Source organism: Hypanus sabinus, chromosome 7 (assembly GCF_030144855.1).
Source record: "Hypanus sabinus isolate sHypSab1 chromosome 7, sHypSab1.hap1, whole genome shotgun sequence".
In the NCBI taxonomy this organism is placed as follows: domain Eukaryota; kingdom Metazoa; phylum Chordata; class Chondrichthyes; order Myliobatiformes; family Dasyatidae; genus Hypanus; species Hypanus sabinus.
In genome coordinates, this window is record NC_082712.1 from 44,467,110 (window position 1) to 44,492,817 (window position 25,708).

A 25,708-nucleotide genomic window follows, 5' to 3' on the forward strand; every position below is an offset into this window, starting at 1 on the left:
TCCTGCCGCATTTGGGTATGAACTGTTTCACTATCTGAGGAGTCACAAATGGCGCAGAGCATTGTGCAGTCATCTGCGAACATCTCCACTTCTGACCTTATGATGGAAGGAAGGTCATTGATGAAGCAGCTGAAGATGGTTGGTCCTAGGATACTTCCCTGAGGAACCCCAGCAGAGATGTCCTGAGCATGAGATGACTGACCTCCAACCACCACAATCATCTTCCTTTGTGACAAATATGATTCCAACCAGCGGAGCGTTTTCCCCCTAATTCTCATTGACTTCATTTTAGCTGGGGTACCTTGATGTCATACTCAGTCAAAGTTGCCTTGATATTGAGGGCTATCACTCTCAGACCACTAGTATTTAGCTCTTTGGTCCATGTTGGGACCAAGGAGGTGATGAGGTCAGGAGCTGAGTGGCCTTGATGGAGCCCAAACTGAGCATCTGTAAGCAGGCTATTGCTGAGTTTGTGCTGCATGAGAGCAGTGCTGATGACCCCTTCCGTTAATTTGCTGATGATTGAGAGTAGGCTGATACGACGGTAATTGGCTGAACTTGACCTGTTTTCTTGTGTACAGGGCATACCTGGGCCATTTTCCACATTGCCAGGTAGATGCCGGTTTTGCAGCTGTACTGGAACAGCTTGGCCAGTGGCATGGCAATCCTGGAGCACAAGTCTTCAGGACTATTGAGGACAACTTAATTGAATACCTTCACTCAGTCTACCACAAAAGGCATGATTTCTTGGAGGCCACCCATTTAAAATCTACTTTCCATTCCCATTCTGGCATGTTGATCCACAGCCAGATATGGTCATAATATGGTCACTTTCAGGCTGAAGGAGCAACACCTCATTTTCTGTCTTGGTGGCCTCCAACCTGATGGCATGAACATTGATTTCTCCAAGTTCTGTTACATTATTTTACTCTCCCTTCTATAATTTTCCTTTCCCCAATCTGGGTCCGTTCTTACCCCTTTTACTTTCCTCACCTTCCTATCATCTCCCTCTGGTGCTCTTCCTCCTTCCCGTTCTGCTATGGTTGATTCTCCTCAAATTAACTCCTCCACCTATCACCTCCCAGCTTCTCACTTTATCCTCGCCTCCCACCCACCCAACTTCCCCTCACCTGATTTCACCTATCAACTGCCAGCTTGTACTCCTTCACCTTCTCCTACCTTCTTATTCTGGCTTCTTCCCTCATCCTTTCCAATCCTAATTAGACACTAGAATACTACAGCACAGTACAGGCCCTTCAGCCCTCAATGTTGTGCTGACCCATATATTCCTTTAAAAAAGTACTAAACCCACACTATCCTGTGACCCTCTAATTTTCTTTCATCCATGTGCCTGTCCAATAGACTCTTAAATACCCCTAATGTTTTAGTCTCCACCACCATCCCTGGCAAGTCATTCCAGGCACTCAAAACCCTCCATGTAAAAAACTTACCCTTGATGTCTCCCCTAAACTTCTCTCCCTTAACTTTGTACACATGCCCTCTGGTGTTTGCTATTCATAGACAGGCTATCCACCCTGTCTATGCTTCTCATAATCTTGTAAACCTCTATCAAGTCCCATCTCATCCTTCTATGCTCCAAAGAAAAATGTCCCAGCTCTGCTAACCTAGCCTCATAAGACTTGTTTTCCAATCCAGGCAACATCCTGGTAAATCTCCTCTGCATGCTCTCCATAGCTTCCACATCCTTCCTATAATGAGGTGACCAGAACTGAACACAATACTCTGTGTGGTCTCACCAGCGATTTGTAGAGTTACAGCATGACCTCTCTGCTCTTGAACTCAATTCCCCCTATTAATGAAGCCTAGCATCCCATAGGCTTTCTTAACTATCCTATCAACTGTGCAGCGACCTTGAGGGATGTATGGATTTGAACCCCAAGGTCCCCCTGTTTATCCACACTCTTAAGTAACTGACCATTAACCCTGTACTCAGCCTTCTGGTTTGTCCTTCCAAAATGCATCACCTTACACTTATCCGGATTGAACTCCATCTGCTACTTTAGTGCCAAACTCTGTACCCTGTCTATATCCTCTTGTAACCTTTGACAACCTACAGCTCCATTCACATCTCCAATCTTTGTGTCATCTGCAAACTTACTCACCCATCCTTCCACCTCTTCATCCAAGTCATTTATAAAAATCACAAATAGCAGGGGTCCCAAGACAGATCCTTGCAGCACTCCACTGGTCACCAACCTCCAGGCAGGATACTTTCCTTTTACTACTACCCTCTGCTTTCTTTCTGTAAGCCAATTTTTTATCCAAACAGCCAAGGTTCCACTGATCCCGTGCTTCATTACTTTCTGGATGAATCTCTCTTGGGGGACCTTGTCAAATGCCTTGCTAAAATCCACGTAGACCACATCAACCACTCTACCCTCATCAATTTCTTTCATTACCTCTTCAAAAAACTCAATTAGGCTCATGAAGCATGATCTTCCCTTCACAAAGCCATGTTGACTATCCTTGAATAGACTGTACTTCTTCAAATGCTTGTGGATCCTATCCTTAAGAATCCTATCCAATAGTTTGCAGACCACCGACGTAAGACTCATGGGTCTATAGTTCCCAGGATTCTCCCTATTACCTTTTTTTAAACCATATAACCATATAATAATCACAGCACAGAAACAGGCCATCTCGGCCCTCCTAGTCTGTGCCAAACTCTTAATCTCACCTAGTCCCACCTACCCGCACTCAGCCCATAACCCTCCAATCCTTTACTGTCCAAATATCTATCCAATTTTACCTTAAATGACACAACTGAACTGGCCTCTACTACTTCTACAGGAAGCTCATTCCACACAGCTATCACTCTCTGAGTAAAGAAATACCCCCTCGTGTTTCCCTTAAACTTTTGCCCCCTAACTCTAACAAGGGAACTACATTTGCCGTTCTCCAATTCTCCAGCACCTCCCCTGCAGCCAAAGAGGATTCAAAGATCATAGCTACTGCTCCAGCGATCTGTCCTCTCACTTCCCACAGCAACCTGGGGTATATCATGTCCGGCCCTGGGGACTTGGTGTTTTTAAGATGATCCAACACTTCTTCTTTCTTAATCTACACATTGTACAGCACACAGGCCTGTTCCATTTCAACCTTACCCTGATCAAGGTCCTTTTCATTTGTGAATACTGAAGCAAAGTATTCATTTAGCACATCCCCAACTTCCTCTGCCTCCATGCACATGTTGCCTTCTTTATCCTTTAGCTGCCCCACCTTCATTCTTGTCATCCTTCCGTTCTTCACATACACATAGAATGCCTAGGGGTTTTCATTAATCGTACATGCCAAGGCCTTCTCATGCCCCTAATGAAGTGCCTTGGCCTGAAACATTGACAGTTTTACCTGGCTGTAGATGCCGCCTAACCTGCTGAGTTCTTCCAACATTTTGTGTGTGTTGCTCAGCAATTCCAGCATCTACAGAATTTTTTTTGTATTTGGAAGGAGGATTTTGGTTAGGGTTTGCTGTAGCTGCAAGATGTGGGAGCTGGTGGATTCCATTGTGGCTCCTGGTGACCACATCTGCAGCAAGTATTGGCTGCTCAAGGAACTCAAGCTCAAATTTGATGACTTTGAATCTGATCTTCAAACACTGTGGTACATCAGGGAGGGGGAGAGTTACCTGGATTCCCTGTTGCAGGATACAATCACACCCATTAGATTAGCGCCTCAAATTTAATCCGTGGACAGAGACAAGACAGTGTGACTACAAGTGAGGCAGGTAGCGGGATCCCAGAGACAGTTCTGGAGGAGCCTCAGCCCTTGAGCTTGTCTAACAGGTCTAAGATTCTTGCTCCCTGTGTGGATGAGAGTGGTGCTATAGGAAGGAACTGGAAATTCACAGTTAGGAACTGGGAATAGGGAATTGCATTTTTACATTTGGCAGGGTGTGAACAGATATAATCAAGGTAGTTATGGGAGTCAATGGGTTTAAAGAAGATATCAGCCTATCTCCAGAGATGGAGACTGAGAGATCAAGAAAGGAGAGAGAAGTGTCCGAGATGGACCATGTGAATTTGAGGGCTGGGTGAAAGTTAGAGGCAAAGTTGATGAAATTGACAAGCTTATCATAGGTGCAGGAAGCAGCACCAATGTAGTTGTCAATGTAGCGAAGGAAAAGTAAAATGCAATTCCCTGTTCTCAGTTCCTCCATCTCCGCTGCATCTGTTCCCAGGATGAGGCTTTCCATTCCAGGACATCCCAAATATCTTTTTTTCTTTAAGAATCCTGGTTTCCCTTCTGCCATCATCAACAATGCCCTTACCTTCATCTCCTCAATTTCCCGCACTTCGGCCCTCACCCCATCCTCCCGTCACCACAACAGGGACCGTGTCCCCCTTGTCCTCACCTACCACCCCACCAGTCTCCGGATCCAGCATATTATCCTTCGCAACTTCCGCCACCTTCAACTGGACCCCACCACCAAGCACATTTTAACCTCTCTAGTCCTCTCTGCTTTTCACAGGGATCACTCCCTCCATGACTGCTTGGCCCACATGTCCCTCCCCACAGATCTCCCACCTGGTACTTATCCCTGAAAGCACAAGTGCTACACCTGTTCCTACACCTTCTCTCTTACTACCATTCAGGGCCCCACACAGCCCTTCCAGGTGAGGCAACACTTCACTGTGAGTCTGTTGGGGTAATCTATTGCATCCAGTGCTCCCAGTGTGGCCTCCTCTACATCGGCGAGACCCGACGCAGATTGGGGGACCGCTTCGTCGAGCACCTCTGCTCCGTCCGCCACAACAGACAGGATCTCCCGGTTGCCACCCACTTCAACTCTGCTTCACATTCCCATTCAGATTTGTCTGTACATGGCCCCCTCTACTGCCATGATGAGTCCAAACTCAGGTTGGAGGAGCAATACCTTATATACCGTCTGGGTAGTCTCCAGCCCCTTGGTATGAACATAGAATTCTCCAACTTCTGGTAATTCCCTCCCTCTCCCTTCCCCATCCCACTTTCACTGTCTCCTCTTCTAGCTGCCCATCACCTCTCATGATTCTGCCTTCTTCTACTACCCATAGTGCTTTCCCCTTACATTCCTTCTTCACCTCTTCTGCCTATCCCCTCCCCCACCCCTTGCTCTTTCCTCTGATTGGTTTTCCACTCTCCCCCATCTTCTTTATGGGGCCCCTGCCCTCTCCTTCTTCAGTCCTGTTAAAGGGTCTCGGCCCGAAACGCTGACTGCTCATTTCAACGGATGCTGCCCGACCTGCTGAGTTCATTCAGCTTGTTTGCTCCTGTTGATTTGACCACAGCATCTGCAGTGTACTTTGAGTGACTCAAGTTGGTTGAGGCAGTCTTCAGGAGGACTTCACAGAATGCACCTATGATGGCTTTCTTGAATAGCATGTTACTGAATCCACAGGGGAACATTCTATTGAAGATCTGGCCCTGTACAATGTCTTGTAGTTAGGGTTCCTCTTGGAAAGAGTGATTACAGTATGATTGAGTTTCTCATACAAATGGAAGATGCAATAGTTTGATCTAAAACTTTTGTATTATGCCTAAACAATAGAAACTACAATGGGATGAGGGAAGATTTGGCTAGTGTAGATGAGGATCACAGGCTATATAGTGGGACAGTTGAAAAACAGTGGAAGACTTTCAAAGGGATTTTTCTAAGTGTTCAACAAAAGTATATTCCAGTTAAAACAAGGACAGTGAGGGTGGGAAGAGCCAGACTTGGATAATGAAGGACATAAAAGAAGGCATCAAACTAAAAACTCGAGCATACAAAGTCACCAAGAGTCGTGGGAAACGGGAGGATTGGAAAACTTTAAAAAGCAACAAACGATTACTAATAAAGAAAGGGAAGATAAATTATGAAAATAAACTAGCACAAAATATAAATATGAGTAATAAAAGTTCTTATAATTGCATAAAGTGGAAAAGGGTGGCTAAGGTGAACATAGGGTTCTTGGAGGACGAGAAGGGGGAATTAATGTTGGGTAATGAGGAAATCGCAGAGGCTTTGAATGACTATTTTGTGTTGGTCTTCACAGTGGAGGACACGTCTAACATGATGTTAGACGAGATGCTATGATGTTATGGATGCGATGGGAGGTGAGGACCTTGATACAATAGCTATCACTGAAGGGCTAGTGCTGAGCAAACTTGTGACCTGAAGATAGATAAGTTTCATGGTCCTGATCAAATGCAGAGAAACAGGTTCTTTGCGTCCACCGAGTTAGTCCAATTTGTCTGCATTTGGTCCATATCCCTATAAAACCCTCCTATACATGTAATTATCCAAATGCTTTTTTTAAACTCACAGTAAACTTTTCTGCACTGCCTGCCTTTACCAGCATAACAAGACTTTTCAATCTTCTGCTGAACTATGATACCTGTCCCTTATGTGATGTCACACTCTCATATCCTCTTGCTCAGTGACAGCAATGAAATTTAACCTGCGGCCAAACCAGAGAGATACTTACATCCACATGATGTGAAATTTGCTGGTTGTCTCTGTTTTCATTCTTGCGTGTAGGCTGTGGATCACCAGATGAGTATATGATGATATGGCGCGTTTTGTAACAGTGTGAAGTCCCCTGATAGAATCCATCCCAAGGTACTGAAAGAAATGACAGAAGTTATGGTTATGTAATGTTATGTCATGCTTAAATTTAGAGAAGATCCATTTTTCAATTTCTGAATGTAGTCAAGACTTTCAAACTTTATGGGGAACATTTTTGAACTATTTTCAAAACCTTTGATTTGCTGTTAAAGTACAGATAATTTGTTTCACTATATGATAAGGATTTTTTTCTTTCTTTACCAAACAACTTCAATCTTGGTAGTGTGCTTAGATTCTTTTTTGTATAAAAAAATTATCTCATTTCAATATTACAAGTTAATTTACATGAAAATAGGGTAATGAGATTGCGAGTGTGATTCAAATATAATGTATTTGGTATTATTTTATCTTTTTTGACTTATGTATTTTCTTGTACTCTGTATTCTTCTATGTAGAAATTAAATTAATAAAAATATTGAAAGAGGCTTTGGTGATAATTTACCAAAATTCTCTGGACTCTGGGCAGGTCCCAGCAGATTGGAAGACAGTGAATATCATGCCACTGTTCAAAATTGGATGTAGGCAAAAGGCAGGTGACTATAGGCCAGTTAGTTTAACATCTGTAGTTGGGAAAATGTTTGAAGCTATCATTAAAGTTGAAATAGTGAAGCATCTGGAAAGAAATGGATCCATCAGGTAGATGCATTATGGATTCAGCAAAGGCAGATCCTGTTTGACAAACTTACTGGAAGATGTAATGAGCACAATGGATAGAGGGGAACAGATGGATGTTATTAACGTGGATTTCCAAAGGGTGTTCGATAAGGTGCCACATAAAAGACATCCATTACATAAGGGGTTGATGTATTCAGATGGAGAGAGGATTGGTTAACTAATAGAAAGCAGAGAGTTAGAATACATGGCTGTTACTTTGGTTGACAATCAGTGATGAGTGGTGTCGGTGCTGGGCCCACAGCTGTTCTCAATATACATTAACGATCTGGAAGAGGGGACCAATGGTACTCTAAGTTTGCTGATGATACTAAATTGAATAGAAAAGCAAATTGAGCAGAAGAAACGGAGTGTCTGTGGAGAGATATAGATAGGTTAAGTGAGAGGGTAAGGGTCTGGCAGATGGAGTACAATGTTGGTTAATGCAAGGTTATCCACTTTGGAAGGAAAATTGAAAGAACTTAAATTTATTTAAATGTTAAAAAATTGCAGCATGCTGCTGTGCAGATGGTCTTGGGAGTGCTTGTGCATGAAACACAAAAGGTAGGTTTGCAGGTGCAACAGGCTATCAAGAAAGTAAATGGAATGTTGGCATTCATTGCTAGAGGGATTTAATTTAAGAGCAGGGAGGATATGCTGCAACTGTACAAGTTACTGGTGAGGCTGCACCTGGAGTATTGCGTATATCATTCCTTACTTGAGGAATGATATACTGGCTTTGGAGGTGGTACAGAGGAGGTTCACCTGGTTAATGCCAGAGATGAGGGTGTTAGATTATGAGGAGAGGTTAAGTCACCCAGGACTGTATTCACAGGAATTCAGAAGAAAGGTGATCTTATAGAAGCATATAAAATTATAAAAGGGGTAGATAAAATAGAGGCAGGAACATTGTTTCCACTGTAGGTGAGACTAGAACTAGGGGACATAGGCTCAAGATTTGGGGTGGAGGTGAGGAGGACTGCTTTTCCCAGGGGGAGGTGAATCTGTAGAGTTCTCTGCCCAATGAAGCAGTGGAAATTACCTCAGTAAATATACCCAAGATAAGTGTGGATAGATTTTTGAATAGTCAGGGAACTAAGGGTTATGGGCTAAGTGGCAGGTAGGTGGAGATGAGTCCATCGGCAGATCAGCTATTATCTTATTGAATGGTGGAGCAGGCTCAATGGGTCAGATGGCCAACTATTATGTTCTCGTGTTCTCTCATTAAGAACACAGAGGTAATAGAACTTTCAGCACCAGAGTGTTGTGGAACTCTTTAAGAGGATACAGATTAGAAAGATCAGGAATTCAGGGTATAGGGAACAGGCACAGATGAGGAGTTTGGGGAAAAGGATCCATTATCTCATTGAATGACAAAGGGGGTGCTTAAGGGACCTATCCCAACTTGTATGTTCATGTGCTCTTGTGAACCAGAGAAAACATAGTAAGTGTTTATTAATACTCAACAAACAGCTAAATTTTGAGCATCACTGCCCTGATGAGGTTGTGGATACATATTCAATAGATTCTTTGAAAGGGAATTGGATAAATACCTGAGGAAGACAAATATAATGGCATTGTGGGGACAGAATTGGGAAGTGAGACTAACCAGGCTGGTCCTCAGAAATGGTGACAAAGAATGAGTGACTCTGAAACCACTCATGTGTTCTGCTGTTCCCATTCTGTGACAGGAATGGCCTTACCCAGCTAGAAGCCATTATCTGAGGCTATGTTTCATAAACTGTTAAAAGACATGCAAGTGCATGGGGTGAAAATGGGTCGGGATTTGGTGAGGATGTGTTGGGATAATGAGTTTGTACTCACAACACCGTGATATCCTCTGGCAGTTTTGTTTCTGCCCCTGGAAAGAGCCTGAGAGTTTCAATATACTTCAAACTGACAGGATGCAGGATCCTATCTTCCTTTTCTGGCTATGTTAGATCAGGTAGGACATTAAGTTATGCAGCTTCTGGGTAACAGGTGCAGAGAGAGACTTAGTAATTTAAGAAAATGGCAAATGGAATTCAATGCCAACAAAAGTTTGCTAATCCAAGTTGGGCCCGAGAGAGATGCATCATAGAACTCTTCAAACAGTGCAGTATGAGGCTGATTTTCTCTCCTTGATTCAGGTACAAGGGCTGGCATTGCTGTTGAAATCTGCATCATTTCAATAAATATATAAAAGGTAGCTAATGCTATTCAAACATTAGTGCTGTTGAGGCAAGGTAGTGAGGTGAAGTATAAACAGACAATGCTGGTAAAACTCAGCAAGTCAGGCAACATCTGTGAAGAAAAAAAAAGAGAATTAATGTTTCAGGTCTTAAAATATTCTTCGGACTTAAGAGAGAAAACAGTGTTGTTTTAATGAGGCAGTTTGAGGTAGGTTATGTCTTAGCTCATGTTGTGGATGGACTAAGAAGGTATAGAAGAAGAAAGCTGTAGTGGCAGCAGAGAAAACATAAGAAGGGACATATTGCTGTAGCATTTTTCTTTCCATGGCCTCACCATGCCAGAACACTTCCTGATCCTGTACAGAGCATTGATGCTTTCAGCTGACCTTACTTTGAAGAAGTCAGGCACAAAGCTGTGCTGTGCCTTTTCTCCTGATTATATACACAGGCACTGTCTATGGATAAGCTCCAAATATTTCAGATGTATATAAGCATTCTGTGATCCTCCCTTCATTCTGTACAAACTCTTCCAACCAGCCTCTTCCACCTGTCCACTAACCACCAGGCTGTCTGACCACTGTCCCACTGGCTAGGCATTAGCATTCTTTTTGTTGGTATGAGGCTGTTGAAGGTCATCTAGATCTCCTGTGCTGCCAAGTTAAGCATCCAGTCCCAGGCTTTCCTTGAAGACAATTACCACTTAATTCATTGATACCCAAGTTATATTCAAATTTAGTGAGTGTTCCTTTACTGCTATATGGAGTGAGATATAAAGGGCAATAGAATACAGATACAGCCCCCTCAGCCCAAGAGTCCATGTTGACCATAGTGCTTATCCAGCTAGTTCCAATTTCTGCATTCTAAGACTCTCACCCCCCCTTTTAAATAATACTATTGTACCTGCTTCAACCACTCACTTTGGCAGGTCATTCCATACACTCACCTACCTTTGCAAGTAGTAGTTTCCCCATCAGATCCCTTTTAAATCTTTCACCTCTGAACCTACTGTAAACCTATGCTTCCCTCCACCCCAGCTTTGAACAAAAGACTTACCATCCACCTTATCTACGACTCTCACAGATTTAAATATTTTTATAAGGTTACTGCTCACTCTCCAAGGAATAAAGTCCTAGCCTGGCCGACCCTTACCTACAACACAGGCCCTCTAAACCTGGTATGGCCTTGTAATTTTATTTCTGTATGCTTTACAGTTTAAACACATAATTTCTATAACAGAGTGGCCCCTCTATCCTTATACAACTACAACAGAATGATACAACTCCTATACTCAGCTCCGTGACTGATGAAGGTGAGCATGCAATGTGGCTTTTTCACCACCCTGTCTATCTGTGACATTGCTTTCAATGAACAATGCTCTTGTATTCTTAGGGTCCGATATTCCATTACACTCCCTAGTGAACTACCGCTTATAGTATAAATCCTATGCTGGATTGACTTTCCATCGTACTTCATCTTACCCTTATCTGTATAGAAATCTTCTTGCCTCTCCTTGGCCTACTTTTCCACTTGATGATATCCCCTATGACAACCTTCTTCACTAACAACATCACTTCCTGATTTTGTGTCAAGATTCAAGGATATTTAATGTCATATCCTGTATATAGGTGTAAAAGATTATGAAATAATTGTTACCCCGGATCCAATGCAGCACATAAAAAAACACACACAGAAGATACAGACAAAATAATAAAAAACACAATAAGCATAAGTACATAAGATAGCTTCTATAGTGGATGGGGGTGCTGAGTAGCCTTAACTGTTTTAATAGTTCCATTTAATGTCCATTAATGTTCCATTAAATGCATAAAATACACATCCTGTTCTTTTTCTTCAGACATCCACAAGACAGAAGAATGCTCCAAAGAATGAGTGACAGTTAAAACATGAGAACCCCAAAGCCCCCCCACTCCCCCTGCCACACACAAGCAGCAGCAAAGACCCTCCCCTACAGCCAACTACTTCTGCAAAAAAATCATCTGCACCCCTCCACCCACCAAACATGCAATAGCAGAGCCCTCAATAAAGACCATGATCTGCAGCACAATAAAAACCGATCATTCACCTGACACTTTGATGTACCACAGGCTCTCCCTCACTCCCTAATAAAGGAAAAATGAGGTGGCCCCCTTTCCCAGCAAGAGGGAAGACATAACAAAACAACTAGCTGATTTACAGTGTTAAAAATCTGTCGCACTTTTTTTTACATATTGTGTGACACAAGAATCTGCAACAATTTCTCACCTACGAGAGGGAGGGAGAGAGAGAGAGAGAGAGAGAACACAACTCACTGAGTACAGAGCCTCCAAGAGCTGATCTGCTGTCCCCAATGTTCCACTCTCTCCCATGACACTTCAGTCAGTGACACAGTCTTAGAATCAGGATGCAAAACCTCAGAACCCCAAAGGTACACTCATCTTCTCGGAAGCGTCCTCGGAATATCAAAAAGAGGCTGGCCTTGAGCCCCCCAGGACTGGGTCCCATCACCACTTAGAAATGAAGTCTGAGTGTAACTCCAGGTCAGGGTCTTCAACAGAACCCCATCCACCCTGAAAAGGAGAGACACCAAAGGAAAAAATTAAGCTGTTTTCATAGATGAACATGAAGGAGTCGCAATTTAGCACCATCATAACTCTGTATCCACATACATGTTTGAGACTGATGGTCCTACTGTGGACGCTACGCAGCTTCCTCCCTGATAAGAGTGGGACAAACAATCCACGAGTAGCATGGGTTAGATCTTTCATGGTGTTACTGGCTCTTTTCAGACACTTTTCTGTGTATATGCACTTGATGGCCAGTGATGCATTGGACTATTTTAATTACCTGATATCTAGTCTTACTGTCCACCACAAGGCAGTTTCTATGCTGCTTGTCAGGGTGCTATTTATTCACATCTGTAGAATGACCTGAGCATGGAAGTGCAAAGTCCAGCTCTCTTCAGCCTCCTCAGAAAGTACAGGTGTTGATGACCAGCTGAGATTTCTTGACTGTGTAGGATGTGTTCTGGGACTATGCGAAGTTGTGTGTGGTGCGCAGTCCCAGGAGTTTGAAAGTGTTTGCTGTTTTCCCTGCTATTCTGCAGATTTAACGGAAGTGGAGTGAATTCTCCTGAAATCAATAACCAGCTCTTCTGTCTTGTTGACATTAAGGAAGAGGTTATTTGCCTGGCACAAGGCCTCAAGATCTTCTACCTCCTCTCTGTAGGTCATCTCATTGCTGTTGGTGATAAGCCCCATTACTTTTGTGTCATTGGTGAACTTGATATGATTGCTCTGGGGTTTGGCTGCAGTCATGTGTGAGTAGATTGTACAACAATGGGTTCAGCACACAGCACTGGGGGCATGTATGTTAACGATGATGAGAAGTTGAGCATCAGATTGTGCAGATGGTGGCACTGAACATGATAGTAAACTCCAAGTGGGTACTTTGGCTGGCATTTAATTTTAAGGTGTTCAATTTCCCCAGAACAGTGATTGCTAACTACAGATAAGTCTGTGCACCATTTGTTAATGTACACACAGATTCCCCATTCTTTGGATTTCCTCAACAGGGAGTTCCTGTCTGCATGGAACAGAGTCATCCTGTTAAGTTGAAAACTTACTGATCTGTAAATTGACCAATCAAGCCATTCAAATAATTCAGATAAATAGTGAATAACAAGGATTCCAACACCTACCCCTGTGGCACACCACAAGTCACCAGCTTCCATTCTGAAAAGCACCTTCTTGCACCACCCTCTGCTTGCTACTTTTATGCCAATTCTGAATCCATCTAACAAGAGCTTCCTAGATCCTATTGGCCTAACATTCTAGACCAACCTGCCACGTGGGACCTTCCTAAAGTCCAAATGAACAAAATACCTTGTCCTTTCTCACCTACCTTTCAGATTACACCCTCAAAAATAACTCTACAAGGTTCATCAAGCACAAGTTTGCTGCCACTTCATAATCTGGTTCTGTTTATCCAAATGTTGGTACAACCTGTCCCAGAGATATCCTTAAAGTAACCTCCCCATGACTGATATCAGGCTGACTAGCCTGTAGTTCCTTGTTTTAACTTGCTACCCTTCTTGAACAACAGAGGAACTTTAGCCAACTTCATGTCCCCAGAAACTTCAATAATAGGTAATGATGAAGGAAGTATCTCCAAAATGGCCACCACAATTTTTTCTCTATCGCCAGAAGGGTGAACGTAATCAGGCCCTAAAGATTTATTAACTTTAATGTGCTGTAAGGCTGCAAATATCTGCTCCCTGGTGTAATGAATTTCCTCCAAATTCCCCCACTAATTTCTCTTATGGTGATAGCTAGAATCAACTCCTGCTAAAGCAAGGACTTGGACCCACTACAATAGGTCTACCACAGATGCCATCTCAGTGGGTCTTCAGATAGGCATGGATCTTGCCAGACAATACTAATACCTACATCAGGTTGCTGTTTATTGATTACAGCTCAGAATTAAACAAAATCTTTCCTACATTTTTGATCAAAAAGCTCCAAAGCCCAGACATCTGTACCTCCCTCAACTTCCTCGCCTGGAGACCACCGTCTGTATGGATCAGAAATCACACCTCTGCTAATCAACAGGTGCACCTCAAAATGTGTGCTTAGCCCTCTGCTCTACTCTTTCTACACCCATGGTGGTGTGGCTTGCCAGGCTATGAATTTGAAGACAACTGTTGGCAGAATTTCAGCTGGCAACAAAAATGTATACAGGAGCAAGATAGTACAGATAGCTGAGCAGTGTCACAGTATCAGCAAGACCAAACAATTGACTGTTGGCTTCAGAAAGGATAAGATAAGGGAACACACTCCATTCCGTAGAGGGACTAGAAGCAGAAAGGGTGAACTTTAAGTTCTTGGAGGTCAACATTTCTGAGAATCTATCCTGGGCTCAACATATCAATGCAGTTACCAATGTGGCATGACAGTAGCTATATTTCATTAAGTTTGTGGAAATTTGGTAAGTCACTAAAGACACTTGTAGATTTCTACAGATGTACCATGGAGAGCACTCAAATTGGCTGCATCACCATCTGTTTTTTTTTGGGGAGTTGCACTGCACAGAATCAAAATAAGCTGCAGAAAGCTGTAAACTCCATCATGGGCACTAGCCTCCCCTGCATCTGAAACATCAAGGAGTGATGACTTCAAAAGTCTGCCTCCTTCATTACAGACCCCTATCACCCAAGACACGTCCCCTTAACATTGCTATCATAAGGAAGGAGGTACAGGAGTCTGAAGGCACACACACAATGTTTTAAGAATAGCTTCTCCTCTGTCATCAGATTTCTGAAAGGGTATTGAACCCACGAGCACTACCTCACTTTTTTTTCTATTTTTGCACTACTTATCCAATTTCATTTTTTTTTAGACACACACCCCACCCCTCTAATGGTAATTTACAGTTATTACCATGTATTTCAATGTACCCCTGCTGCATAACAAATTTCATGACATATGGCAGTGATATTAAAACTTCTCAATCTGATATACAAGTATGATGCTGAGATAGCTAGAATTGGTCCAAAGAATAACATTCTGAATGAATTTTCCTTTACTACTTTATAAGATCTTCAAGTAGTCAAGTTATTTTCTGATACATTTATGACCTGGTCATAATCTACAATTCAAAATAGATCAGTACACATTACTGAAAGAGTGCAGGTGGTCAGAAGGCAGCATTATTATTCTCACAAAGTCCAGTGTGAGTTTTGTGACTTTGTTAACAACCCAACACAGGGTCTGAAAGCAAAGAATTTTTCTTCTGCTTTTTAATGTAGACAGGATTTTTAGAAAACTTTAGCTGCTATCTTGAATCAAAATAGCAGAGGCCATTTAAAAATCATGGCTTCTCTAATACAATTAAACAAATGCAAAATATTATCACATCTCTCCTTCCACTTATAGGCAGACTGCTTTAATAACATTAGCAGCCAGATGCCAGACATTTATTGTTGGAAAGTGGCTGAGCTGAAATTGCCTAATTGTCTTTAGTTCCTTCTGAATCAGACATTTCAAAATGTCTTCCCATCTATAAACATCAGTCAGCAAGATATTCAACATATTCCCATAAGTCCAATGTTTATCCCTTCCTTGATAAATGTGAATGCCCAAGCCCAACATCTCAAGTCCATAAAATAAAGCTCTGTAACTGTACACACAACAGGCAAGAATATTTCAACCACCACAATAATTTACAATGTCTTTTTAGGAGCATTAATCTCCTAGATGGAACAGACTTACTGAACTGCAGGAAACAACCAAGACAGAACCCAACAATGAGGGCTTGTTTGACTTGCTTTGTTACAGAGCCACAGAGTTATACTGCACAAAAACAGGCCCTTTGGCCCAAATGGTCTATGCCAATCAAAATGTCTCATTTGCATTGTGCCTACATTCTTCTAAATTTTTCTTATCAGTATACCTCTCTAGCTGTCTTTTAAAGGTTGCTAATGTACCTACTGTCAGTATCTTCCTCTGCTATCTGATTCTATATATGTACAACCCTCTGTGCAGAAAAAAAATTCCCCTCAAGTTAGTTTTACAGATAGAAATGCTGCCCAAATCACCAATGGCATAACAGGCACTGTGAGTTATGATAAGTACCAGTTAAAATCTTTCTTACTCACCTTAAATGTTTTCCCTCTAATTGTTCATTGCCAAACTCTGGGAAAAAGATTTAAAGTACATTTACCCTAAAAATTCTCCTCCTGATTTTGTTGAGAACTAAAGGGTTTTGCTTGTACTGACCATGTAGGGATCAGGAAACAGAGGAGGCTTGACCCAAAAGTAAAGCAGCTGATAAGATTTAGCAGTGAATGGTAATTTCCATAAAAGACTGAAAAATAAGCCATGAGGGGCCTCAAAATCAGACAGAACAGAAACTAAACATAACAGGCAACAAGGTAAATTTAGCAACACACACAAAATGCAGCAGGAACTCAGCAAATCAAGTAGCATCTATGGAAAAGAGTAAATATTCATTGTTTCAGGCCAAAACCCTTTACCAAGATGGTTGAAGGGTCTCAGCTCAAAAATTATCAACTGTTTACTCTTTTCCATAACTGCTGCCTGGCCTGCTGATCTCCTCTAGCATTTTGTAGGTGTTGCATTGGATTTCCAGCATCTGTAGAGTTTCATGTGCTTGGAAGGTAAACTTTATGCAGGGAGAGTAAAGGCTAGGAACAAGCAGTTGAGGCCAGCTGGTTCAATGAGTGAACAAGGACTGTGGATGAGAACTGGGGTTAAATAGGCTGCTAGTGATGAGACTGGAATGAGCGGCAGGTGAATCCTATCAATAGGGTGGAAAGTGGGATGTGCTTGCATGTGCAGGCTGGGAGGGGTTAGTGGGAGCAGCACTAACAGGACCAGGTCAAGATGATGCCTGTGTACACTGTTTCCAACATGGACGTCTTCTGAATGGACCATGAAACCATATATTCCACTTCATTTATGTCTTTCATGTTTGTTTTTCATCTTGAATGTGATTCTGGAACTGTGGGAGCCTGTGATTTACAGACTGGAGATTGTTTGTAGTGTATATAGATATACACTTTATCTAGATACACTATTTTGATAAGGTCCCCTATGCAAGGCTTATTGAGAAAGTAAGGAGGCATGGGTTCCAAGGGGACATTGTTTTGTGGATCCAGAACTGGCTTGCCCACAGAAGGCAAAGAGAGGTTGTAGACGGGTCATATTCTGCATGGAGGTCAGTGGCCAGTGGTGTGCCTTGGGGATCTGTTCTGGGACCCCTACTCTTCGTGATTTTTATAAATGACCTGGATGAGGAAGTGGAGAGATGGGTTAGTAAATTTGTTGATGACACAATGGTTGGGGGTGTTGTGGATAGTGCGGAGGGCTGTCAGAGGTTACAGCGGGACATTGATAGGATGCAAAACTGGGCTGAGAAGTAGCAGATGGAGTTCAACCCAAATAAGTGTGAGGTGGTTCATTTTGTTAGGTCAAATATGTTGGCAGAATATAATATTAATGGTAAGATTCTTGGCAGTGTGGAGGATCAGAGGGATCTTGGGATCTGAGTCCATAGGACTCACAAAGCTGCTGCGGAGGTTGACTCTGTGGTTAAGAAGACATACGGTGCTTTGGCCTTCATCAATCATGGGATTGAGTTCAAGAGCCGAGAAGTAATGACGCAGCTATATAGGACCCTGGTCAGACCCCACTTGGAGTACTGTTCTCAGTTCTGATTGCCTCACTACAGGAAGGATGTGGAAACCATAGAAAGGGTGCTGAAGAGATCTACAAGGATGTTGCTTGGATTCGGGAACATACCTTATGACAATAGGTAGAGTGAACTCGGCCTTTTTCACTTGAAGCAACAGAGAATGAGAGGTGACCTGATAGAGGTGTATAAAATGATGAGAAGCGTTGATCATGTGGATAGTCAGAGGCTTTTTCCCAGGGCTGAAATAACTAACACGAGAGGACACAGGTTTAAGGTGCTTGGAAGTAGGTACAGAGGAGATGTCAGGGGTAAATTTTTTACGCAGAGAGTGGGTAGTCCGTGGAATGGGCTGCCTGTGATGGTGGTGAAGGAGGATACGATAGGATCTTTTAAGAGACTTCTGGACAAGTACATGGAGCTCAGAAAAATAGAGGGCTATGGGTAACCCTTGGTAATTCCTAAGGTAAGGACTTGTTCGGCACAACTTTGTTTGCTGAAGGCCCTGTATTGTGCTGTAGGTTTTTCAATGTTTTTATGTTTTGGTGCTCTGCAGTCTCTGAGAGGATTCCAGGAACCAGAGGCAGCATGCCTGAACCTCGTGGTGAGAAGGCTGCAGGATGGGACGCATGCCGATATTCAACTCCATTTTGCTGATGAATGTGTCGAGGGAAATCTAAACATCAAGACAATGTGGAAGGTGAGCACTGGTGGCCTGTCTTTTGATCACTGGTGGGATCATACTACTGCTGGAGAGAGGAGATTGGCTTTTGGTTGCTGGTGGGATCGCTCTTCTCCCAGAGAGTGGAGAGCCATCCACTGTGCCCATGGTTACCCAGGTTTTCTGCATTTTGGATATGATCTTGGGCTATGGACTTTTAGTTCAATCAGCTAGTTTATTATATTCTGTGTTTTCTGCCTGATCTTTCTCCTTTTTTGGGTGCGAGGGAGGGGGATTTGGGCATCTATGTCTCTGTTCCATTTTTTGTTTGTTTTTTTATGTGGGGGGGGGAGGGATTTGGGGGTTGATGATTTTACTGCCGTTCTTTTCTTCCATGGTTATCTCTGAACCTTTAATTGCACCTCCCCCCTCCCCACACCACAGCCAGCCCCTGATATCCCAGGGCAATCCACGTTGCTCTGGTGCAAATCATCGAAGAGCAATGATCCAAGATGTAACTGACCAACAACCAACTCTTCTTCTCTGGGCTGTATCCTTCACCTTTGACCAGGCACTGCACACCCTGTCCACAGTGACATGAATCCATCAACTGTGTACTTTACAAACTACCGCTGTTCTAGCTTCTGGAGGCGCAACATGCTTGAGGCAGGGCATGTGGAAGGCAGGTATGATCCTGAGGGATGGTGGCAGCTGGAGATGGTAGCTGTTTGGATTTATGCAGTAGGTTATCTCGAAGGGACCAATGAACTGGAATGATAGCTTGTGGGAGTCCACGGGCAGGGACAAGTATCAGGTGAACAGAGAGACATGTTCCCCGGGCTGGAATGGTCCGGCTGGGTGTCAGTAACAGCTGGCCTGGAAGCAGTAGGTGCAGTTGGCAGCTAGGATGACTCTCTGTGCCCTGAGCCAAACACTCTGGCAGTGGCAAACTAGGACCCTGGCAGATAGGAACTCCACCATGGGATTTTCTGTGGAAAACAATGGGTGTTGGCAGCCATGAAGCGCTTCAAAGTTTGAGATACCCATGGCAGAAGAAATGTGTAGACTGTGGAACAGCTTGGCCCAGAACAAGGCATTGCAGAAATTTCTCTATTTCCTGGTTGGTTCTTTCTGACTGACCACTGGTCTGTGGGTGATAGCCAGAGGACAAACTCAGTAAGGTGTGGAAGAGGGAGCAGAAGGCTAACCAAAAGCGAGTGATGAATTGTGGCCCCTGGTCCACCACAATGTCCTGAGGGAAACCATAGAGGCGAATTACTTGCTAGAGAACCACACCATCTCAGCTGCTGATGGAAGCCTGGTGAGGGCAATGAAGCAGACATAACAGAGGAAGCAGATTACTAGGGTGTGGAACTAACTTTTTTTAAAACTTGCATTGCAGTTGGCTTTTGTGGAGATGCTGAAAGAGTGAAAGGATATTACAGATGTCTTCTTGTATATTTTTGAAAAAGATGAGGAAGTATCCGAGGGAAACAAATACATACCTGTGTAGCATGACTCAAAGAGTTTTGTTGATGAAGGTCTGGAAAACCGTTGGACTGTTGGAAAATCTGAAAGGGATCAACAAATATTCATTGTGGCCAGTGGGTGTTATGAACGCCATCTTCCACTCATCCCCTGGCTGATATTGATCAGTTTGTATGCTCTCTGTAAGTCCAGATTGGTGAAGATCTGCAGAGTGCTTTGAATGTTCTATCCATCAAGGGGGAGGGTTGTGGTTCTTAATGTTGATTTTATTGAGTCCACAGTGGTCAACGCAGGGATGATGAACCCAATCTTTCTTTTTGACAAAGAAGAATGCTGCACCAGCTGGGATCTGGGACAAGTGAATGAAGCCATGCTATAACGCTTCAGCGATGTAGTCATTTGTGGTTTGGGTCTCAGGAAGATAGAAGGAGAAGAAGTGGTCTTATGTAGGGTGATCCTCCAGACCTGTCGTCTGTGAGGTGGTAGGGTGCTAGCTTCCCTTTTACTGAAGGCGATGACTAAGTCATGATATTCCTGTAGGAGTTTGGTGAGGTTGAGGATTTTCCCATCTCCACATATTTATGAGGTTAAGTCAACTGAGGCTGCAGGCAACTAGGTCTCCAACTCAGCATAGCACCTGATGGCCAGAAGCAAGGGTTGTGGTGGAGAGCCAGGAGTAACCCAGGATGAGAGGAATGTTGGGTGAGTCGATCAGGAGGAACGAGGGGCCAGGGAAAGCTTGCAGATAGAAGGCCCCTTGTCTCTTCTTGGAAATACTGTTTTCCTAGATGCAGTAGGAATTTGTTGCATTGCTGGTCAGCTACTCTGCGGGAGACACCTTGCCTTTCAAATTCTCCAAGAAGTCATGATGGTTATGGGCCAGCAGCCCTTCCACATTCCTGTTGTACTCTGCCGTCAGGGTCCTGAATTCCATAATGTAATCAAGCACAAACTTGAGCCTTGGCAGAGTCAGTGTATCAGATTCGCTGCCTCCCTTCCACTTCCGGGATGGCTAAGAACACAGCGCACCTTGGCTTTTGTTGCAAGTGCTTGCTTTGTTGTCCTATTTAATGTTGACTCAGATCAGAGCTCACCCAGTGAAAAGAGATGAAGATAGCGATCTTGGTGCAGGCCACAGTATGCAGAGATGGTTGGAGCTCGAAGTGTAAGAAACACTGTGAAAGGAATATGCAGCATCAGATTGGAGATCCAATGAAGCATTTGAGCACACAAGTGTAGGGCTCAGAGGGAGGAGATTGACTGGTGCAGAGTTGCTGCACCGAGGCGAGGAGTTAGATGAAGTGACGGATAGTTGGTCAGTGGTTTCCTGCTGCTTCTGGATCGTCTGCTCATAATCTTACTCTTCTGGGTCAATTATTGGTTCACTCATCCTGTCATGAAATGTAGAAGAGGCTTGACCCAAACACAGAGCATCAGAGATGATTCAGCAGTGAACAATAACTTTACTGAAAAATGACAAGCCACATGGGGCCACAAAACAAGAGAGAACAGATATTGAACTCACAGGAAACAAAGTAACTGAAGGTTAGGACCACCTGGTTGAGGCTGGCTGGTTTGATGAGTGAACAAGGACTTTGGATGAGAACAGGGTTTAAATAGGCTGCAGGTGATAGATATAGAATGAGTAGGATGTGAATCCTATTAGCTGGGTGGAGACTGTATGGCACCTACACGTGTAGGCTGGGAGGTGTCAGTGGGAGCAGATCTGACAGTAGGCTGAGTCAAATCACTCATTTTAATGATGTCTTTTTTAAGTAAAGTGCATACCTACAGTATAATCATTTTTGTTTTGTAGCTAAATCTATCATCCCAAGTACACAACTTCTGATTATAACCTCCATTCTGCTCCAATCATGACCATTCATGAACCTACCATCTGACCATTTCCACACTGATGCCAACACCACATCCATCCCTAATACATGCCACTCTCTTGTCTCCCATCTCATTCACCTACTGCTTGACTTGTGTCTGATGCCCCTAGCAATGTCACCTGGATGATTCTATCCTCCACCCCCCCTCCCCCCCCCCCACCCGAAGATGCCACCTTCTTTTACTGTCCATCCTCTGCCTTTAAATCAGGTATCCAGACATTCTGTAAAGACTCGGAGCCTGTATAGGTTTTTTTTTTGAGTTTATGAAGGCATGTTCTGCTGCACAAATACTTCAGGTCAACAGAGTCCTGCCCAGCAAAAAGTAAGCCTGCAATACCTGGTGTGGGCTGCCCAACTACTGCCAGAAGTGCGCCACAATCCTGTAGCAAAAGAAAAAACAAGGCCATAAAATACAATTTCTAAAAATGCAAATGCTGGAAATCTGAAATATAAAAAAAAACATGCTGAAAAAACTGAGGGTTAAGCAGCATCTGTGGAGAGAGAAACTGTTAACATCGTTCAGGTCCTGCACCTTTAATCAGATCCATGGAAAAATATGGCAGTAAACACTTCAACCCATGATAGTAAAATAATCCCGGGTTACATTTGGCTGTACAAAGTAATTTCTGAACATCAGAACTCTTCAAAATGTATTCCAACAGGTTGCTTAATAATCAGTTTTTAATGCTCAATATTTTAGGTACATGATACAGAGCATTAAAATAAAGAATTCCAATGATTTTCAACCATCTGAACACAATCTGAACACATGTATTTCACTCGTATCAATCCCAAGGAGCCAACATTTTTCTTTAAGTGCCAACTTTAGTAAAGAGACTTCAGTCTCTGGATTGTACACATTTCAATAGCCTCTCAACCTTCATAATATCTGGACCATTCTATTAATTTCTCTACATAGGTCAATCCTTCCTTCCCAAGTGTTACAGAGCTTTTATTCCAACAACTGACTTTCCTATTGCCGTCAACATTTTCTGATAACATACTGTAGTTCCTATAAAGAGATACTGAAATCACACTGAAGATCACATTTCTTCATCACTCAACTTTTTAAAAAGTATTCTACATTTGCCATCAAAATATTTAAATTTACTCCTCTACATTACAGCTAATCTGCCAATTTCTTGTTTAATTATATGCCCAGCATCTCAATGAAAACAGAATATGTTGGATCCGCTTCGCAAGTCAGAAAAAATCAGTGAGAAAAACAGAGTTAACACTTGAGCTTCAGGAGCGAAGAACATTCATCACCATTGGTGCCTGTCTATTTGAGACTCTCTGTACTTTAATTTACATGTAATTTGGTATTGTTACAAAACTGAATGCTGCGATTCAAGTTATGGATAAAGAAACTAAGTAGTAGAAAGTAAACACAGAAAACACTGGAGAAACTTAGTGAGACAGGCTGTACCTATGGTGGGAAATGGACGGATAATATTTCAGGTTGAGAACCTTCATAAGGACCGAAAGATAGAGGGGAGATAATTAGTATAAATAGTGAAGGGAAGAGGTAGAGAAAGAGCTGGCAGATGATAAGTGATTCAGGTGAAGAACACCTCTCCCTCATCTTGTTCACCAGTTATCCACACAAAAAATGTCACTAATTTTCAGAAACTCTGAGTTTACAAGACAGACATATTCACAGTGAGAAAGAAAAAGAGTTAATCAATGCTTATTCATTCTGTGGCACAATTCTCTGGATAACTGCTGCCAGTGATAAATAAGTACTTGATTTTTTAAAAAAGTTTAGAAATAAGTGATGCTTTTGATGTAGTTCTTAAAGCTTGTGATTTCCTCCTATATCAAGCAAATGAGCATGCATGATCGAAAGTGCCTGTCAAGCAGATCTTAACCTCATCTTGACAGTCAATCATCTAGAGTAACGATCAGCAAATTGTGGGGGATATCAGAGAAAAACAAAAATATCTGAAGTACAAACATACAAAGAGTAGACATTAGTTAATTTGGTTCTGTTTGGGAACAAGTCATAACCAACGCTCCATTGGGAACAGTGGGACTGTTACTGTTTATTCTTTTTATTTAAGATTTAGATTTCAGAGTTGTGGATGTCGAACAATGAACAGTATAACAGATGAACAGGCTCTTTGCTTCACTATGTGTGAGCAAATAACAATGTAAAATTAAACTAATTCTCTTCTGCGAGCATATGATCAATATCCATCCATTATTTGACTACTCATATTCCTTCCTAAAAGCCCCTTATTTGTCAACATCATTTCAGCTTCTACAACTACTCTTGGCAGCCCTTTCCAGCCAACTATTACTCTTTCTATTTAAAAAAAACTTCCCTCTCTCACCTTGAATATATGTCCTCTAGTATTTGACACTTCTATCCTAGGACTAAAGATTATGACTGATCAATTTTACTGACGATCATTCAGTTTTACCAGTCTTTTGCTCAAATATCAGTTTCTCATTTTAAATACTGTGATTTTATAAGTGCTTTCACATTTAAATTATTTAATATATTCACTTTTTCCTTCTTCTACAGCCTTCTCTAAAAGTACAAGCTTCAACAAATGTGTAGCCCTACTTGTTAGCTCCATCCTAAACCGTGAACTGAAATTTCCACCTTACCCCTCACTGATTTAGACAACCTACAATACCTCATTTAAAAAAGCAACATTTAAAAAGCATTCACACAAGAACAGATGGTTATGGGCCTAATGCAAGAAAATGAGATTAATATAGATAGACACCATGATCGAAATGGATGAGTTGGGCTGAAGAGCCTAACTTTGTGTTGTATGACTATGACTTAATGATTCAGCTTTTTAGATGTTCCTCATATGTATCATTTTGGTCAAGATTAGTCAACTCTCCCTTTGTTTCCTTCATTCCCTCAGTGCCAAAATTTTTCTTAATTACATACTTATGTAATACCCTGAACAATTTTAATTCATTAAAACCATTGTGTGAAGCTTTAGCGAATTAAAACAACACAAGTGCAGCAAGTCGAACTGTTGCCTCACCCTCCTAGAAACTTGGGCTCAATCCTAACCATTCATGCTGTTTGGATTCTCCCACTGACTGTGTGAGCTTCCTCCCAGTTTCCAAAGATATGCAGTTTAGGAGGTTAATTGGTGACACTAAGTTGACCCTTGTATAAATGAATGGTGAAATCTTCGGGCTGTTGATGAAATAGTAGGATTAATGTGGTTGATTCTTATTGTGGACTCATTGGGCTGAAAGGCCTGTTTCTGTGGTGTTTATCACTATGACTCTACCTCATTGATTTTTAAATCATTGTGATGGTAACCCCATTACTGTACCATCAAAATATGTTTCCATATGTTGGTAATTATGTTGATATTAACTGAAATACATTCATGCATTAAAACAAATTGTTAGACAATACCCTCTAATTATAGTGAAACATAGATGTTTAAAGCTGGAAAGCACTTGAATAAATGTATCTGATAATCATTTTGCAAATAAAATATGTAATTTGAATTACATATTTTGCATAAATGTAATTCAAGTAACCACAATTGCATCAAAGATTATAAGCAATGATAATAGAACATCTTTATTTTTCTGCATCCACAGCTGCCAGAAACAAGTTGCGTTTTGCTCCAAAGCAATTAGCATTTATTCATGGTGACCTTGTGTCTCCCTCCTGGGGTTTGGTAATTAAGGCAAAGGTTGCTCATGCTGCAGATGATGCTCTGTAACCATGGTAGTGTACCATTGGAAGGTAACATCTTGTTTGCCTAATCTCCTGCAAAAGCAAGAAAACAACTTGATGGCCTGCTGCAATTCTGAGAATAGATTTTCAGTCTTTCGTAACACCGAATGAACCCATGAAGTATTTACTGCTGCAGCAAGTGATGCAGGTACAATTTGTTTATACTTTACCAGTTTGAGTTAGGAGCCTACAATTATCTATAACTTAGTTACAAAATTCATATTTTATTGCAGTTAACATTTTCATGCATTAAAGCCTACATATGTAAAATATTTCTGGTTCTTCAATATCAGACACTTC

At 42.2% G+C, this 25,708-nt stretch overlaps 1 long non-coding RNA gene across 1 annotated transcript in view; it reads left to right on the plus strand.

Annotated features, from left to right (window-relative positions):
• LOC132396317 (uncharacterized) overlaps nucleotides 1–25,448 on the plus strand; it is a 52,314-nt gene extending 26,866 nt beyond the window's left edge. The window contains exons 2-3 of the long non-coding RNA XR_009512949.1: nucleotides 18,194–18,337; nucleotides 25,270–25,448. This is a non-coding gene — a long non-coding RNA (uncharacterized LOC132396317). The remainder of the gene's footprint in view (nucleotides 1–18,193; nucleotides 18,338–25,269) is intronic.
• Nucleotides 25,449–25,708: the final 260 nt, after the last annotated feature.